Here is an 18,350-nt window from a genome sequence, read left to right as displayed (position 1 = left end):
GTCCCAAAATAAATTTGAATACAACATATCTACTGATATCAGAAGTAAATAAATAACAAAAGCAGTCAAAAATATAGATACAATACTTGATACTAACTTCCCAGGTAGGTACATTAATTTATAACTTGACACTTAACTTAAAGGAGGCATTTATCATTTTGTTCACACAATAGTGGCAAGTATCCAACTCCCTGATAAGTTCAATTCCATTTTATATATGAAGGCAAGAATATTTGGTGCGATTATCAAACTTGCAAAATAACAAACAGTTCAATTATCAGCACAACTGATCTCTTGGTGTTGTTGTTCACACACAACATTCAAAAGTAAGTGGGCTAAGGAAGAGGATAAGAAAGGTTTTTTCTTTACATACTTTATGCAAAGAGTGCAAAGTTTTATGTGAAAATTGCATTCCAAAAATACCTACTATGCAAAAACACAGCTTTATTCACAAATGACATGTTCAGATGCAATGTTCCAAATAAATGATAGTTGAGAATAATTATTGTATGATGGGCAACATAGCCTAAATTTGAACATTGATCACAAGTGAAATTGCCTTCAAGTTTCCTGATAGATGGACCTGATTCAAGACATGAATAAATGAAATAAGAAATGTGAATCTCTTTTTGGGTTTCATTGTAACTGCAAACATTTGGGTTTCATTGTAACTGCAAACAGGGGTGGATTGTGCAGAGGAATTCAAATCAACTGGCAGAGAAGTGAAAAGATGAGGAGAAAAAGGTAAAAACTGAGAATGATGAAAAGAAAAGGACTTAACTGAAGAAGTACAAAAAAGAAAAGAGAGAGAGAGATACGGAAGAGTAAGTGCAGGACTATAGTTGAGTAATGAGCCAGTAAGGTAGATGTACCTGAGTCCAAATCCATCTGATACGGATTGGTCAGGAGAACACACAAGTGCTCTATTTTCTATTTTCTTCCCAATTGCTAAGTTGGTATTCAATCTATTTATCACACCCTGAACTTCTCTGATGGTTATCCCCAAATGAGATGAGAACGCCATGCATTAATTTCTGAATTTTTATGCCCACTTTATAACTCACCACAGATGGGTTTGCACTCCAGTCCACCCCTGTTAGCAAATGGCATATTGAGAAACACAGCAACTATGATAATCACAAACTATATGAGCTGAATAACACACATGCTATGTTAATCTGGGATCATAAACACACACACGCAGACTTGTTATATAGCCTGGTGCTTTTACATTCCTCGAGTCGGTGATGTCAGTGCAAAATTCAGTGGTCGCAGCATTAAATTGCACACATTGAATGCACTCGCACTGTGTAGATACGCATGCAAAAGAACAACCTGCCCGTTGACTTGACTGACTCGAGGAAGGTAAATAGACTATAATGGTTAACACAACATAACTTGGGTGAACATACATGTGCAAATCTGGTAATATCTATTGATCTACAAACTATGGTGTCTGTTTGTCAGTCCTATTATAATAATTTTATAATTAGTGCCACTTTGTATTTTACATAAAAACATTAGGCTATAAATCTTTAACTTGGTTTAAGTGTAAGTGATCTAGTTTAGTGAAGTTAAGTCATTAATGAATCCGGTTTCATCAGGTCTGGGTAGAATCCAGGCACACCATATTTGGTAGCAGTTTGACCAATCAGAGGTAACCTGCAATGAGGTACAAAATAGAAAAAAATAGTACCTGATTTGTGATTGGTTGAACTTCATGCATTATGTAAAATAGTATATACTTACTTGTTTACCTAAGCAATAGAAAAGTGACTTTAATTGAATCTTGGCTAAGATGATTGGCGCAAAAGTAAAGAAACCATTCTATAGCAAGAATTTTCTTTAAGAGATATATAAATTGGCAGGTGTGAAGAAAATACAATATATATATTTAAATAAAATTGATTGCATGAAGATGCAAATATATATGTTTGTTTATATATATTCAAATGAATTTCTGCAGAATAAATATTCTTAAATATTTTTGAAGCACATTGCTCACAAGACATGCCATATTGTTAATTGTATCTGACAGAGCAAACATGTATTATGAAATGAATTGCTTTCAATTTCTAATCGTTTAGTCAATGTAAAAATGAAAAGCTAAAATGAGTTAATCAAATCCAATATGGATCAGGTCATTGTGGCCCTTATATCAAATGGTAATACAGTGACTTTTATAAAAGTCATGGTGACTGGGTGAGGCTATACTTTGTTTTACCTCAAGTTTGGTTGTGACACATGGTGCGTATGTAACTGGTCACAGCATAGAAGCCTGCGTGAGAACCTAATCCTGAGACAGGTATACATATGTGAACATAAAAGCACTAACATCACCACCAGGCGAAACAAAGTATAGGGAATGGCTGAGCATAATGATAATTGACTGAAAATGTCTAAAAACCTAAAATCCAAAAAACAAGTATACGTAACCGCATTTTTTCTTTCCTTGTTCTATCCATTTTAGTTTTTCGTACTTTTAACCAAACTAATTTTGCTGTCTCCCTTATCAGTCACATATTTTGAAGTGAATGAAAAAATGATTGTGTATCTTTCTGCCATTCCATACTGGTTAATCAATGATATGATAATGAGTTATTTTGAATATTCAATGAATGTCCATGCAAATATGACATCATGAATTTACTGTATTATTGCTAATGGTCAAACCAAAACTTTGTTGACAATCTTCATGCATGGTATGGGAAACGGGTGACGAATGGTACCTAATGACTAACATGGGCCATAAAGAGGTAAATCATAGAGATTTGTATTCATTACCTATTTACATTTTTCTTTCCATTTCACTTTCCCTTTAATTGTTTAACACCAATTTATAGTAATTGGGAATTTTACAAGAATACAGTGTTTGTTGATGTATTCTTGCAAATGCACAAAAATGGTACAGAACATTATAATATCTGTCTAGTCTTGAAATATTGGCATCAAAACACATGGAGGCAGGTGCTCATTCATCACATTAAGTACCCCCATACACTCATTATTTCAACCAAGCTACAGTTACTTGACTCTTAAACTGAATTTATACTCCATAGCTGAACAATGAGCATTGGTTTCTACCCAATGAGGTAGAGCGCTTTTTGCAGCATTGGGAAAAGCACGCTACATCTTTGGTCAAATACCAATTGCTTGTCGCTCAGTGATGGAGTAAAACTCAGCTTTACTCTTAGCTTGAAAGTTTGATAGTATTCTTGGACTGATACGTAAGAACTTCCATAAAGCACCTTTATTTTTGTGGCACAAATTGTTGATGATATGATCATACGGACAGATCCCTCAGGTTTGCAGCAGGAAATATTTGTGAAAATGAGCCAGCAGGAAAATTAATCTGTAAGCATGAAACTTTTGTGAGCCTTTATCACTCATGATTGTAAAATTCACAAAATTTTCATGTACGCAGAAATTGTCTTGCTTTTTACCATGTTGCATAATGCATACAGGCTGTAATAATTAAGGAATTGTAAATTCACAGGAAAACAGTTCATTGCCCATGAAAATAAGCCAAATTTCCTACAAAGATAGCACTATTTACAACAATTTCTCATGTATTTCTTTATATATTCCTGATAAGCTGTGTTCACTGATGTCATATAAAGTTTAACAAATGTGGCAAAACTCTGCCTTGCTTGAAGCAAGAAGCAACTGTACTTCAATCTACAAGACACTTGTGCTAAAATATGACTGTGTGTGTAACATACACTTCAATTTCACTTTGCCTTACCCATTTTGCATGGGCAGGACCAATGATGCGAACCACTCATCATGCTCATTGAAGTGAAGATTTGCTGGAATCTAACTACTGATACCGGTGAACACAGCTTATCTGTATTTGCACAAGGCTCACCTCATGAAACAATAACACCACTTTTTACTGGAAACAAAATTCACAATGTCAACAACAAATACCACTTTATCCCATTCTATGTTTCCAACAATTGAACAATCAACAACAAACACTTAAAATGATGGGTTTTATTTGTTATCATGGTATGCAATGCAGATGTAACGGAAACCATTGACATAAAATGTGTTAGGCACCCAAAAGCTATGTTAATGACAAGCACTGCAAGCCAATTATTAGTCAACCACACAAACCTTTTTATTTAAACCACCATGTTATGAACATCACTTCAACAGGTATATATCTATCACTCATCTCCCACATGGGCTGGAACTGAAGGCATAAACTCAAAGTGGTAGAGGTTCCCACTCCCTCCCCTGGCTCCATAAGATATCTTAAATATCAACCAAACCTTACGCATTCCCAGCTAACTAGCTCGCCTCTCTATCATGTCCATATTCATCACCCTTGTCTGGAACCATAGATTCTAGGAGCACATATTGGAATGTTGTGTAGCATTTTAACTTGTACGTCTCACTACTGTCCTTATTTTCAAGCTACCCTTCATAGTGAAAACTTAACTACATTACCATGATTACACCCTTAAAAATTAAAAAATTTCAGCCCCATTTACAAGTTTCAAGGTAAAAAATTCAATTATTTCAAATACGTCAGTTGTCAAAGCATGGTGTTACTTATTATTCAAAATTTTCTCTCCAGTAACCATGATAAATACTTGTTTTGTTCACTTCCACAGATAAAACATTTAGCTGAAAGTTTGGATAGTAACCCAGTGGCTATTGGTAATGGCAACATCACATGATGAGGGCTATCTTCAGTAGACAGCAAACCCAGTCAAAATAAACTTCTTGATGTTTTTACTTCCACTGTAATAAGTTCACAGAGAAAGGATCTGAGCATATTAAATATTTATGGTACTTGAATCAATAGTTGAGTCAAACTACAATATGCGATTTCTGAAATGTGAAATATGTTACACAACTTCTTTTTACATCAACTAAGATCAGTATCACAACTAATTTTGAAACTGTTTTGCACATGATCACAGTATGGCAATATGCTGACACACAAAAACCTCACCATCACCAACATACACAGCATGACTACAACCAAAACACTTGGCATATTTCATCTCCACTCCTCATGATCATTACTATTGAATCTAAGTCATTCCATTCTTGATTGAATGTCTCAACTATTTCGCAGAAAGAACGCAAGTTCATACCAAGTTCAAAACCTATATACAAGTAGACCATGTAATTCATTAGTTTCTCAGCATGTTGACTTGTGCTCATCCTTGCATTTGGTGATTGTCTGCCACCATCTTTATCATCGTATGAGTTCACAGCTAAGATTAGAGCTACAGTAACAACATTTGTTATTACAACTCCTTATAAGTATGATAGATCACAACACCAAGTTAAGGCTCATTTTGAGAATAAGAATTGGTTGCATAGCATTTGGTTCATTCCTGAAATTTGTAAACACATTGGTGTAAACAAAAATTACAACTTGCTACTTTTTTACCAAATTAAAGCCAAGTCATTGAGTATGCATAGAATATGCATGTCACTTAACATATTTGAGTTTAATATTACTTATTTATGATTTATACTATTTTATAGTTCTGGTACATTATATCGTCATACTGGTTCACTGTGTGTGACACAATTTTATCACAGTCTGTCCCCAAAATATTGGCATAAATGTAATCCAAATTATTACTTTACACATTACGTCAGCTACTTTCCACAGAGCAATGCATACTCATAATTTTTTGAGTCAAATCAGACACCCCGGGAAAGTTTTCAAGACTTCTATATGTATTGCTTACGTAATGGCGTTATCACATTATTTTAATTTAGCAAAATTGTTCCTTTGAAATTGACCAAATTGTTGCTACTCTACAGATATGAAGTGGAAACATTTATCCAGAGAAATAATTTGAAGCATTGAAAACAAAATCACCACAGAGCTTATACTGGAAAGTAAGCAGGTGCTGCAGTGCCATTGAAATCACACTTCACTTAAAATCACACTCCAAGGTGTGCAGTCAATTTACAGCAAGACTGATTCCGCACCTAATACCAGCTGATATTAACACATAAATGTATGGTAACCAAACAACATGAGAGTTAGAAGTCAAGACCTTCATGATTTCATGTGGAAAAGAGGGACTAGTATGGGAGATTCACTTAACCAGAACTCTTGCACTGTGAAATTCTATCACATAATTAGAAATTATTGTTCAAGATTTTATTCTTGTGCATTTTTGTCATTTACAAATGATAAGTTTCCAATCCAAGTGCCAATGCTTGCTTACTTAATTTTCAAAAAACATGTGTTTTCCATTTCCATGACTTTTCCACAACATTGGCATTATTTTTATGGTTTTCATTCCTGTTTATAATTTATTGGATATAGAAATTGTATGTGAAATTTCAAAGATTTCCAAAGGGAGGACAAATATTTAAAGGTAAAATTGAGATTAAAGCGCTAATAAAAATTTAAAACAAATTAAAAATTATTTATCTATATGAAAATTTGAATGTTTTTTTATCCAAAGTTCATCTGAGCAAAACAATTTTTCCTGTAATAAATGGACTTCTGCCTCGTCATACCAATACAACCAACATGTTGCCTCTCATCATTTTCATATTAGGACTGGGAGGTATCATTTATTCAATTGTGTATCCTTTGTTTTTAACTGTAAAAATCAAATTGTGATATTCAGACACAGTTTTGCCCCAATTGCTCTTATAGTAAGCATGGTGACTGGTGAGTAGTCCTTTTATCGATAAAAAGTGTAATTACTTGAAGTTTGTTATATTGTATGATTTTTTTCAGTAATCCATGGAAACAGTACCACATACTTTAGACAATGCACTCAATATAATGTGCGTCACTAGACACAAACATAAACTATCACACCCGGCTAACACATCTACTAAGCATGTACACAGAAGCACTACTACCAATGTACCAGTACATAATACAACAGGATATCCATCACAACTTCACATGACAAAAGTCCTCTTACCCAAGTGACACAGTAGGTCCGTAAACTACAGATACTTTTAGGATGAATCCTCCCAAACTAAATTACTCAGCCCTGGTTACAATACATCTCATAGCAAAGGTCAACCAATCAGCTACCAATAATTCCATTACGCGAGTTCCCTCTTGTGACACTTAACACAGTTTTTTCATTTCCTCCCTTTTTTCTCCTCCACCTCAGGAGAGAGAAACGGATGAGCATATAGACCGGTTCCAAATTGATGACGTACTTGTTTAATAATGACCCAATGATATAGCTGATGTAAATCAAGTTTGGTTGTATTGTATGATATGGCTTACAGATAAGATGGGTAGCTAGGCAAATGTTATCGGCAAATGTTGTGGCTAGTGAATTTCTTCCTTTCATTTTACTTCATACTACTGTTTCCTCAACTTCCTAAATATTTAGGAGCAAGTTATTTTCTATCTTTCTCAAACTTCATTCTACTCAATTTTTCCTTTTGTCTTTTCTCTTATCTTTTTTCTATTTGTCCTTATTCCATCTTCTCTATGTCCATCTGCTGCTTTCCCTTGTGTGTACCTCTTCCAGGTAGACCTATTGCTGACAGTGTCTACTGATTAGTTGTGAAGCTATTTGGTATTTGACAAGTAGGAATATTACATACGTCACAAACTAAATCCACCTAATCAACAAAACCAAATCACCTAGGACAATTTTACTTTCATTATGTTATGCTATGTTATGTTATTACCTAAAATCTAAAAACAAGTATTTTGTTAACACTATAATGTTTTTATTTTTATACTTTGCACATGAAATTATAGGTGTTGCATACAATTAACACTATATTTATAGGTTTTAATTAAAAACTTTTATTAACACTTTTTAACATGTTGATATCATCATTATCAACATGTTAAAGCGTTTAACAATAAACATGTTGAAGTGTTAAAAAAGAAGTGCCACTTGTTTTTAGAGTATACAAAAAAGAAATTGTGACAACAAACTGCATGATTTAGATTTGTTGTTGCCTTTTGTTTCAAATATGAACATTTCAGTTTCACTTCAGTTCAAAATTGTTTAAAATGATGTTCTTGTCATAAAAAATCAGTTGGACAACTTGATCCTCTGAAAGAACATCATCAATTTGAAGAGATGCCAACAAATAATGCTATCATAGGGCAAGTAAAGGTATATGACAATTAACATATTTTGTACACAAAAGTACACTAAAACCAATAATTCCGAGAAGCTACAAGTAACTTTTAATAACCACTCGGTATTATTCAGACAGGTAACCAGAGGCTCTCCCAACAGACACTCTATCTTTCATGGTTCACTGGGATGGGAGATTAAAATTTCAATCACTTCATGCTGTCTATTTTTGTCCCAGACATACACAAGACAAATTATTCATCACTCATATCTTATTATCATAAATCCTGGCGCTGTAAGATCTGTCCATCACCATTGTTTATAATGAATAATTCAGTGTGGAGGAGTGGCTAAAGTTATGCCCACTTTACATATTAAAATACTTACTATAGAGGGCAGTAGACAGAAAAATACTCTTGACGGGATCAAATCATGATCAAATCATTTGTATATCAAGCACCTGCTTCTATAATGGAGAAAATATAATTAAATGTAACCCCTGGTTCAAGGTTCGAAAGGATAATTCTGAATTCCTTATCATTTTTGTATAGATATTGTTGTGTAACATTCTCAAGAGTCAAATAGTGCAATTACTGAGTCACTTGAAGTTATTAGCCCACCAGTATGAATCCAAATCAATTTGTTAAATGTTATGCCCAATTTCATTTCAATTTCAGTGATGCTGATGAACAAAACATTCAACTATAGCTATGAAGTTCAAATTGAGAAGTTTGGGAATTCAGAATTGGATATCATTTTCAGCCAAATGGTGGTCATTTGTGTCTAAACTTCCATTGAGATGCTATAATTTTAACCATAAAGTTTCAATAAATTCAAGTCACCGTTTTTGTTTCATCCTTTAAAACTAACTTTTATATGACTACAATGATTTGTCCATTACCACTGTTTCACATCATGTCCTTGTTTATGAAGATCATTATATTTCTCTGTAGTTTGAATAAGATATTATTATTTCAGTATTAAGGCTCTCATATTCTTACTTCCTCGATTGGGGGGGGGGGTTTAAAGATCTTCACAGCATTTTAAACCATCTCCTTTTCAATAAAAGGCAATGACTAAAGAACATTTTGGTTGATTTGTTTTTTCAATCTTTGCAATAATGATTTTCAGCTGTTTCCCATAGAGAAATAGGGTGACTCTTGGATGATTTTTTTTTCAGATTAAATAAGGTTGATTTTCGGCAACATTTTTGGAGAAAGCTTCTTGGCAGCAGCCTTCTACTAGTCTCACCAAACCAGAATGGCTATCAGAAAGTTTGTAGAAATTGGTCTAAGTTGTGCCAACTTGACTTAGACCGGGCGGGGATGGAGCAGTACAAGACCTCTCCTATTTGGATTGTTGTCAATTCCTATGTAAAGATCATTAAAACAAACACAACAAGGCTACATGTATACATGTTCTTTTAGAGCTCAGACAATCTGAAAGAGTTCCAGCAGGACTTTAACATGTTTCCATAGGGAAATACCTCTAGAAGCTCCTAGATTTTCACTGATGAGCCAAGAACCTGCTCCCATAACTGCATGCTTCCTTGACTACCAAGTATTGCACTCAGTTTCACAGAATGTAGATCAAATCTCAGCAGTGGTCTTGGAACTCATGTGGATAAAACATGTGTAACCCATGTCTCATGAACCAGACTTATTCAAATTTGGGCCAACTTGAGGGGTCATGGGGTTGTCATACTAAATAAGGCAGCCGCATATATAATGAATCAGCTGGATTGTTTCATGATGCTCAAAATGGCACCAAAATGTTGAGTGCTATCAATGAAAATTATTTCAAAATTTGTCTATATCAGTGACAAAATAAGCATCTTGAAATAAACATCTATTTCACACAGCAGCGTAAGAATGGTTTTTAGAAACGTCTGTAAAACACACTCCATTTAGTACTTGACTCTTTGTAACATATACAACTCACCACCCTATCCATAGAATAGATTACTCCAACCAGCCATATCTGCATAGATTTACATAGTCCCACCCACCCAGCAAAGTCTGTCTTCCATTTAAGGATGCCTGACAGGGATATTCCCATACATCTGATAGGGGGGTCAGTCACTTGGTATATTTTTAGCAGCATTATTATGCTAACATGGAAGCATGCGTAAAAGCCTCATAATAAAGTGGATCAAGCTAGCAACAACAGAGGCTAATGCACTGGCAGGAATGCGATCCTTTACTTATACCGGCTTTAGCGCCTCACAACATCATTTTTATGCTGGATAATGATAACTTTTATGTACACAAGAGGATTCCCACGGTCTTTTGATAACAAAATTGGTGAAATTGGTTCTTGAGTTGTGGGTAGCACAGTAAATTGGGAAATAGAAGTATAGGCCCTATAAACTTGATTTCAAACAAGCACTTCTAATGTTTCCTGGATGTTCTATGCTAAAAAAGGCTTGGTGCACTGATAGGACCACACTCAGTTATTTTCTCCAAATGAAGATTTAGAGGCTGTATTCATTTAATAAGTATGACAGACCAACTTTTTGAAATCAGCATCATTCATATAATAGGGGCCTACTTATAAGGTCTGGTTCAAAATGCTCATATAGATACAATATTTGACATCATCTATTCATCTATTTCACCAAAAAAAATCCTGACTTGGACAAAGAATTTGTATTTTCCTAAATGTTGAAAGCTAATTAATATAAAATTAGCCTGAAACATAAAATGTATTTATTCTAAACTCACAGGAACTCATTGGCAAATTTCTGAAAATATTGTACAATATAAACATAAATATTATTATTGCCAGCCTTAAGGTATCTGGAATGAGCGTTTTGATAAGCGTTTGACAGTATTTTTTGTGGGACATGATCAGACATATATCGAATTGCATTCTGAATACTGAAGAATGTCTTTCTGATATCCAATAATTTTCATTTTTTGCAATTCACGATATAATACAAATTTTATGACAAATTATTAAAATTTGATAATTTTCACATTTTTGATATATAACAGTCCTCGAAGTAAATTTTATAAATCTAATGACATATTCTTAAAGTGTATGTAGCTGGGAGGAAAAGTTTATGATCAATTGAAAATTTTGACCTTTCATATTGAAGATATGGATTTTTTCCCAAAAAGACCTAATTTTTTTTTGTGTTTTGGTGAAAAATCTATTATCTTCAATACGAAAGGTCAAAATTTTCAATTGATCGTCGGCTTTTCATCCCACCTACATACACTTTAAGTATAAATCAACAGATTTATAAAGTTTACTTCGAGTAGTGATAAATATCAAAAATATCAATTTTAATCATTTGCCATAAAATGTGTATTACATTGCGAATTTCAAAAATCAAAATTATTTGATATCAGAAGGACATTCTTCAGATTCAGAATGCAATTCGATATGTCTGATGTGCTCCAATGTCCCACAATAAATACTGTCCAAACGTTCATACCCCATCCCTTAATACCTTGCTTTGAGCAAAAAGGGACAAAAATTAATAAATTCATGAGCACCTCAGCCAACAAAGTTTTAAAGAGATAGAAATTGTTAAGTATTAAGATATACTATAAACATACCTGACCAAACCACAGTGACTAAATACAGACCTCTTGCTGAACTTCATCCCTAATATTTTAATGAACCAGGAGCAAAAAAATCACCAACAACTTCTTGGCTGGCCAATCTACAAGTCAAAGACCTCTTAGATTTTATCATCCAAAATTCTTTGCTAATTTGTGAGTATGGTTAGGGGTTTGGGCTGCCTCATGCAACATATTATTTCAAATACAGCGTGAGGTAAATGGAATTGATAGGAATAAACCTTTTATTTTAAGCCATAATACATAATTTCAGTTAAATTTTAATTTCGCTATTGCCAAAACTCATGAAATATTAATCAAAGAATCCTACTTACTTTCTTGGCTGCTTAGCCTAAACTATAGTGTTATATGGGGATTTAATGTAAGTGATTTAATGGATATTTGTAAAACAAAATTAACCAAATTCATTTTAAGATTTTACATTTATGGCTTAAAAGTATCACCATTGTTGAGCTGTGCAAAATTTCCAAGGGGTGTGAAAATTGCGATACCATCCCACTGACCGCTCCTATTTAAATTCACAGGACAAATGTGTATGAGGGTGCTAACATTCACGTCATTTATGTATTATACAAATTGTTTACATAATAATTGCAGGTCATATTTTCTTTTACTTTTCAACAAAAATTCAAGAAGCTGGGTTTTTAAGAATATTTAAAAAAGGAAAGTCCTAGTCAAAATTACTTTGCACACTGTTAACATGCTAGTAATTAATGGCCTTCTAAGCCTCAACAAAGTTTTGTACATTTGTATGTTAGTGTCTTTGTTTGCTGAACCTGTGTTTTTCTTAGTAATTTATTCAAACTCCCCCAAGTTCAACCTTGCAAGCAATTAGCAGGTGCAGTTTTACACTTGACCAAGAGATATTGAAATAACAAAATCCTACCCTGGTGTGACTATTTTCTTTCAAAGTGGGTTTCCCAGTCATAAGAAATCTAGAGTATGGCCGGCAGCCCTTAGTGATCCCTAATTACATCGAGCAGAACAAATTGGTTAACACAATTTATCATCTTTTTTCATCCTCATGCGAGTGAGTCATCCTCATCATTAAATTACTTCCAAGAAAGTTTGACGATGTAAGCCTACTGGCTATCTGTCTTTGATCTACCACAGATGTACAAGTATCACATTTTAAATCAGTATACAGCTTTTCTTGAAGTTTCTTATGATTCAGCTTTATTAAGTTGCATATTTTATAACTTTTGATATTTTCACACTAAATAAAAGATGTGCGTAAACAAACAATCAAGATAGTTTGATGATGTATATTATCTTGTATTTGATCTTTCACAGATGTGCATGATATAGTGACATGTACATATATCACTGATGTTACACACGCAAGGATCCACAATATGCTCATCTATCAGGGGCACAGTTCTTTAACCCCAATACATTTGTACATACATTGAATGACCTTTGAAAATTTGGGTACTAAAACTTATACCCTGCAACTTGAGGTCAAATTTTGCACTATGATTGTTTGATTGATGGTATTACACTATGCCATTAGGATGAGGCTGTTGTGGTCCATAGTGACATGTAGATCACTAAATAACTTTACTAAAAATTTCTTCTGATGAACATTTATCCTGTTGGATATTTGATTTTACCATAGGATGTCCCAGCACAAACACATCAATTTAGCTAACCCATTTAGAAAACAGTAGATTTAGGATTGAGACACAACGTTGCAGCAATTAAATCCAATCACATAAGGCCACAGTCAAGTTCAAGCACTTGGTATAACTTTCATTCTTCAAAAGACTCACATTTCTTTTGTGTTTTTAATTTAGACCAAAGCTGTAGTACCCCCATGCCCCAAAAGTCCACTATTTATAAAAACTGAAAATCAACCCTTTTTGAAGGAAAGATTCCCAAATGGTCCGCATATGCCATTTTCAAATTTTTTGCCATAAGGCCACCAACATCTGTTCTATAATGGTAGCTTGAAACTGACACCCTACTTTAATAAATCAAATGTATATTTTTGAAACTATGATCAAAAAAGCACATAATGCTTATTACATTCTGTATATTTAACAAGTAATAATTCTGGGAAAGTGTCTGCAGGACGGCTTGGATATGTTGGAGGACATCCTTTCAAAAAGTATCAAAATCTTAAGGCTACTTTTTGTGCCCACTGGTTTCGAAAAGCTGGCCTATATGCTGACAAATTGAGTACAGTAATAATCAACTGTATATCTTATTTCCATTTTAATAATAGGACATACATCAAATTCCCTTTTCTTTTCCCATGATCTTTCACTATTTTCCCCATATTTTGGTCAATGGTGCATAGTGCCTCAATAGAAAAGATCAATTATGACCAACCACTTAATAATGGGACTGTTCATTAGACCTACATACCTCTTGTTAAATGATAATGGCCAGAGATGCATCACTTCCAACTTCCATTACTTCGGTAAAATTTCTTCAGTAATTGTTTTAAAAAAAATACTAATAATAATTAAGCATACCAGACAATTAAAAGTGTTATATAAGAAGTCAAGAAGTGGATGAAACTAGTATTATCAAAATGGATATCCATTCTATTTTTAACAATGGCCGAATGGCGAATTGAATATTGCACTTAAAGCCATATTATAACATTTGATGAGAAGAACGCCCTCAAAAAAATTTTTAATTCAGGTTTTTACACGATTGTAACATACTTTAGTAAACAAAGATTCTCTGCAAAAATCAAGACTTTAGGTGCTGTAGCTTTGTCAAAATCCGTGATTTTGAATAAACCGCCGGAACCGTCGTTTTATTATTAAGACAGAAATATTAGTCGAACGCGTATGTGTTGTTCATAACACAGTTCTTCGTACACGGCGTGCGAGACACACACACACGCCAGAGGATCGTACTGTATTACAAACGCCGGAGTAACATGCATTGGCGCTATTAGTTAATTCCAATTTTCTTTGCTTTACCTCACTTGTTCGGCTCAAAATTAAAAGGGGACATATCTGACAGTAAAAGCTAACATTTTATGGAAAATAAATACTAATCTATTTTTAAAGAAATGTTATAATATGGCTTTAATTCCTAAAAACAATAGTTTACTACGACTAATATATCAAAAGCCATTTCTTTTGGCAATAATTACTGTGGAAGAAGCCATTTCACTCTACACAGGGTACATGGATCTATGACAAGCAACATAGTAAAAACCCTAAATCCTTTTTTCTTTTTTTAAATTCAATATTGCACTAAATAAATGACAAGAAAATAAATATCCACAGAAAATAAATATCTATTTATTTTATCATCCATCAAACCTATTATACTTACAATATTTACACAACCATCCCAACCACCCATCCGAATACTAGTTCATTTAACATTTGCCTAGGTCTGTCTCTCCATCTGAAATCTCTGTTTATCTGTCTGTCCGTCTGTTTGTCTGTCTGTCTGTCTGTTTGTCTATTGCCTGTGTTTGTCTGCTTGTCTTACTTCTATTTGTAGTACCTGTTCAGAGTTCATGTTTGACTTTGCGGACCTTATATATTAGTATGCCGAGTGCCCCACCCCATTCATTTTGTGGTGATTGTTAGTAGAGCCAGAAACCTCAGAACAAAATCACAACACACTATAAAGTGGCACATTTCATGATGATTGAAATTATGGTAATTGGGGAAGATTTTCAATCATTTCTAAAATGACCCCAATCCTCCATTTCCAAAACTGCCATGCGATCAAGCTAAATGAGTTTAGTCACTAATACTAATTTTGAGATATGGCCAATAACAGTGCTCAGCTTCCTTTGTATTTTATTGTTCTGAGCATCACTTAATTGAACATATCTCTGGAACCGTAGTTCCATTTGTAATGAAATTTCATCAAAATATAGCTCTGAAAATGGCACATAATATAATGAATGTGAAAACTGAATTTTGGATTTGCCCGAAGAATGACTCGATTATTTTGCTTGATTGCATTACAATTAGGGATTTTCAATCTTTCATTTCCCATATTGCCAAGTATGTTGAATTTTGGTCTAAAATCTCCCGAGTGAGTGACAGTGCTGATGATGAGTGGCACCTTCCACCTCCGACTACACAGTATATAGATAGAATGAATGAAATGATTGAGCCCCCTCTATATCAACATGACTTACCGACTTGACAATAATAGATGAATGAATTTGAACGAGTGCGGGACTTAGGGGCAACATCTTTTTCCACTTCTACCACTTTTGTATAAAAATCTGCACAGTTCAAACAAAAGTTACGGCAAGTCACAAACAACAGAAATCACAATTCAAACACTGGGTTTGAAACGGGCGGACGTACCTTACGATGGCGTCTTTGTGCGAAGTTATTGATCGCATCATTGATTGATTGCAAGTATGACTCCTGTGATAAAGGATCTCTTTACCAAGAAAACTGACATCACAATATCAAACAAAAAGAGTCAAATTAATGGCAGAATATTATTCCATAACTGCTACTCCGTCTTTGCTTCACAGAAATAACAAATTTTCTCCAGTCCACTCCTGTCTCAACAAGAGCAAATTTTTCATGGCTGGTCTCAGAACACTTGCAGAGAAAATATGTTAAGAACAGTGCTTGCTTTACAGTGATCACTTTGAGTCCACATTTAAGGACGTCCAAGATCATCTATATAATGCCAAAATATACCCGATTTGTATATCATGCCCATCTATCACTTTCAATCATCTATTCTAGAAAGAAGAAATTTGAAGGCAACAGATTGATGACCATGTTTGAATCTAATCTAATTTTATCTTATCTATGCAGAGAGTGAAAGCAGAGACTTTGGCTGAGCCAGGTTCTACATGTAGAATTTCACATTATAAAACAGAAAATTAATGCACTACAACAAACACACAAAACAGGTACACAAAAAAACTAAGACATACATGTACATTATGTTCTGTATCAATCTCCGAATAGCAAAGATGGGAGATTTCAACATATCTTGTCTTCATTTTAACAATAAAAGTATTTGGTCCATATGGTATATTTCTAATGCAAGCCATTGATCAACTACCTGTAATTTTATACTCACAAGTTTGGTTTTGAAGAGTAAGATTTTAAGCTGTTTACAAATTATTACAGCACTTCTTCCAGGATTTGAAACTATTAAATGTACTTTTCAGTGGGCCATTTTAAGCCCCATTTCACGACTACTGAATGTATCATGTCATGTCAAAACATGGTTGAATTTTTCCCCTTTCTATCCATTTCTTGACCCAAATTTGATCAGATTATAGACCTATTTGACAAGATATGGCAAGTCTCCAGTTTGCTCAGACATTTCTAAGTACTAATTGGTGTGGCATTAGACTTCTTGCTTTTTTACTAAAATATAATATAGATAATGAAATATAAACTCTCCCATCTAGCTAATAAACATGAAGGCTGTATGTAGGAGCTTCATATATAAGGACAATCCTTATGTATTGCTAGTGCAGTTTTTCATTACTGGAACTCAAAAGCAATGCTGCCAAGGTTCTCATTGTCATGAAAGCCTGAAATTTAAAAATGGTGATCTGTTACCTTGATTATTTAAAAATGCGAGCATAGTAAGTTACTTGCTTTATGAATGTGTTCTCCACAAAAAAAGATTTTAAAAGTGAGAGGTTTATATTTCCACTGCAATAAGTTACAATTACATTCTACTGCACATAAAATAAGTTTGCAAGTTGTGATAAAGCTACTTAGTACTCTAGTACTAACTGGGGTGTGTTTGAGTACTAACTGCAACAAGTTAGCTGGTATTTCATTAATTAGTTAAAATGCATTAGACATTATCCCATGAAGTACTGCGGGTTAATAGCTTTTAACTATTATAAATAACACCCAGGTACCCCAAATCACTATCAAATTAAATTTTGTAACCCACCCGTATACCTATCACGGATCATCAAGGAATAGAATTAAAGAGGCAAAGAACCACTATAAAAAGGTGGTTCTCACAACTTCTTAGTATCAGATCAGTTCCACTATGATAATTATGCTTATTCCCCAATTGAAGTACGCCCAGCAAATGAGATGGCAAAACTCAATTTATAAAGTTTTACAAGTTTAACATGATCAGAAAACACCCCTTTTCATGTTTTTGTCACCATGGATGTGGACATCATATTGAATCCCCTTAATCTTCAGGCCTACAATGTATTTATTCCATTTCTTTGTTCTTTGTTGTTTATGTTTTTCCTGTGAAAAATGCCTAAATATCAGTCAGAAAGGAATAACCAATAAGTCAAACAGTTAGTAAAGAAATTTTATTTTTTGCATTCCACATTTATTGGGACACCCTGTAGGTGGTGATAGGGACCATAAATGTCTTATTTCTCACTGGTATTAGCTACAGTACAGCATATCTCAAAACGTCTCAATGCCACACTAATTCGTATCAAAGTCTGACTCCCCCATAATATGAAGAAAACTCTCCACTTAGATTTGTTAAAATTTATGTGTTTAGGTCTTTAGTCTATGCATTATGTTGTGTCTATAATTTGAAGTATCCAATTTGTTCATGATCTACAGTAAAATGTCTAACATGTGTCATAAAAATATTATTTTACCCTCAACCACATTTCATGCATATATATATGTTGAAAGGCTTTTGAAAATTAGGAATATGTTGAGTTGTAATTGTAAGTTTTCATTTATGTAAATAAAATATAAAGAATGGTGAAGCACTGATGCAAAGAGGACACAAC

At 33.8% G+C, this 18,350-nt stretch overlaps 1 protein-coding gene across 1 annotated transcript in view; it reads right to left on the bottom strand.

Annotated features, from left to right (window-relative positions):
- Positions 1-18,350, bottom strand: part of LOC140155990 (uncharacterized) — a 188,152-nt gene that overhangs the window by 168,490 nt on the left and 1,312 nt on the right.

The sequence above is a fragment of the Amphiura filiformis genome, chromosome 6 (assembly GCF_039555335.1).
Source record: "Amphiura filiformis chromosome 6, Afil_fr2py, whole genome shotgun sequence".
NCBI classification, from domain to species: Eukaryota; Metazoa; Echinodermata; class Ophiuroidea; order Amphilepidida; family Amphiuridae; genus Amphiura; species Amphiura filiformis.
Note: the sequence above shows the minus strand (reverse complement) of the source record. Positions and strands in the feature narration are given on the sequence as shown.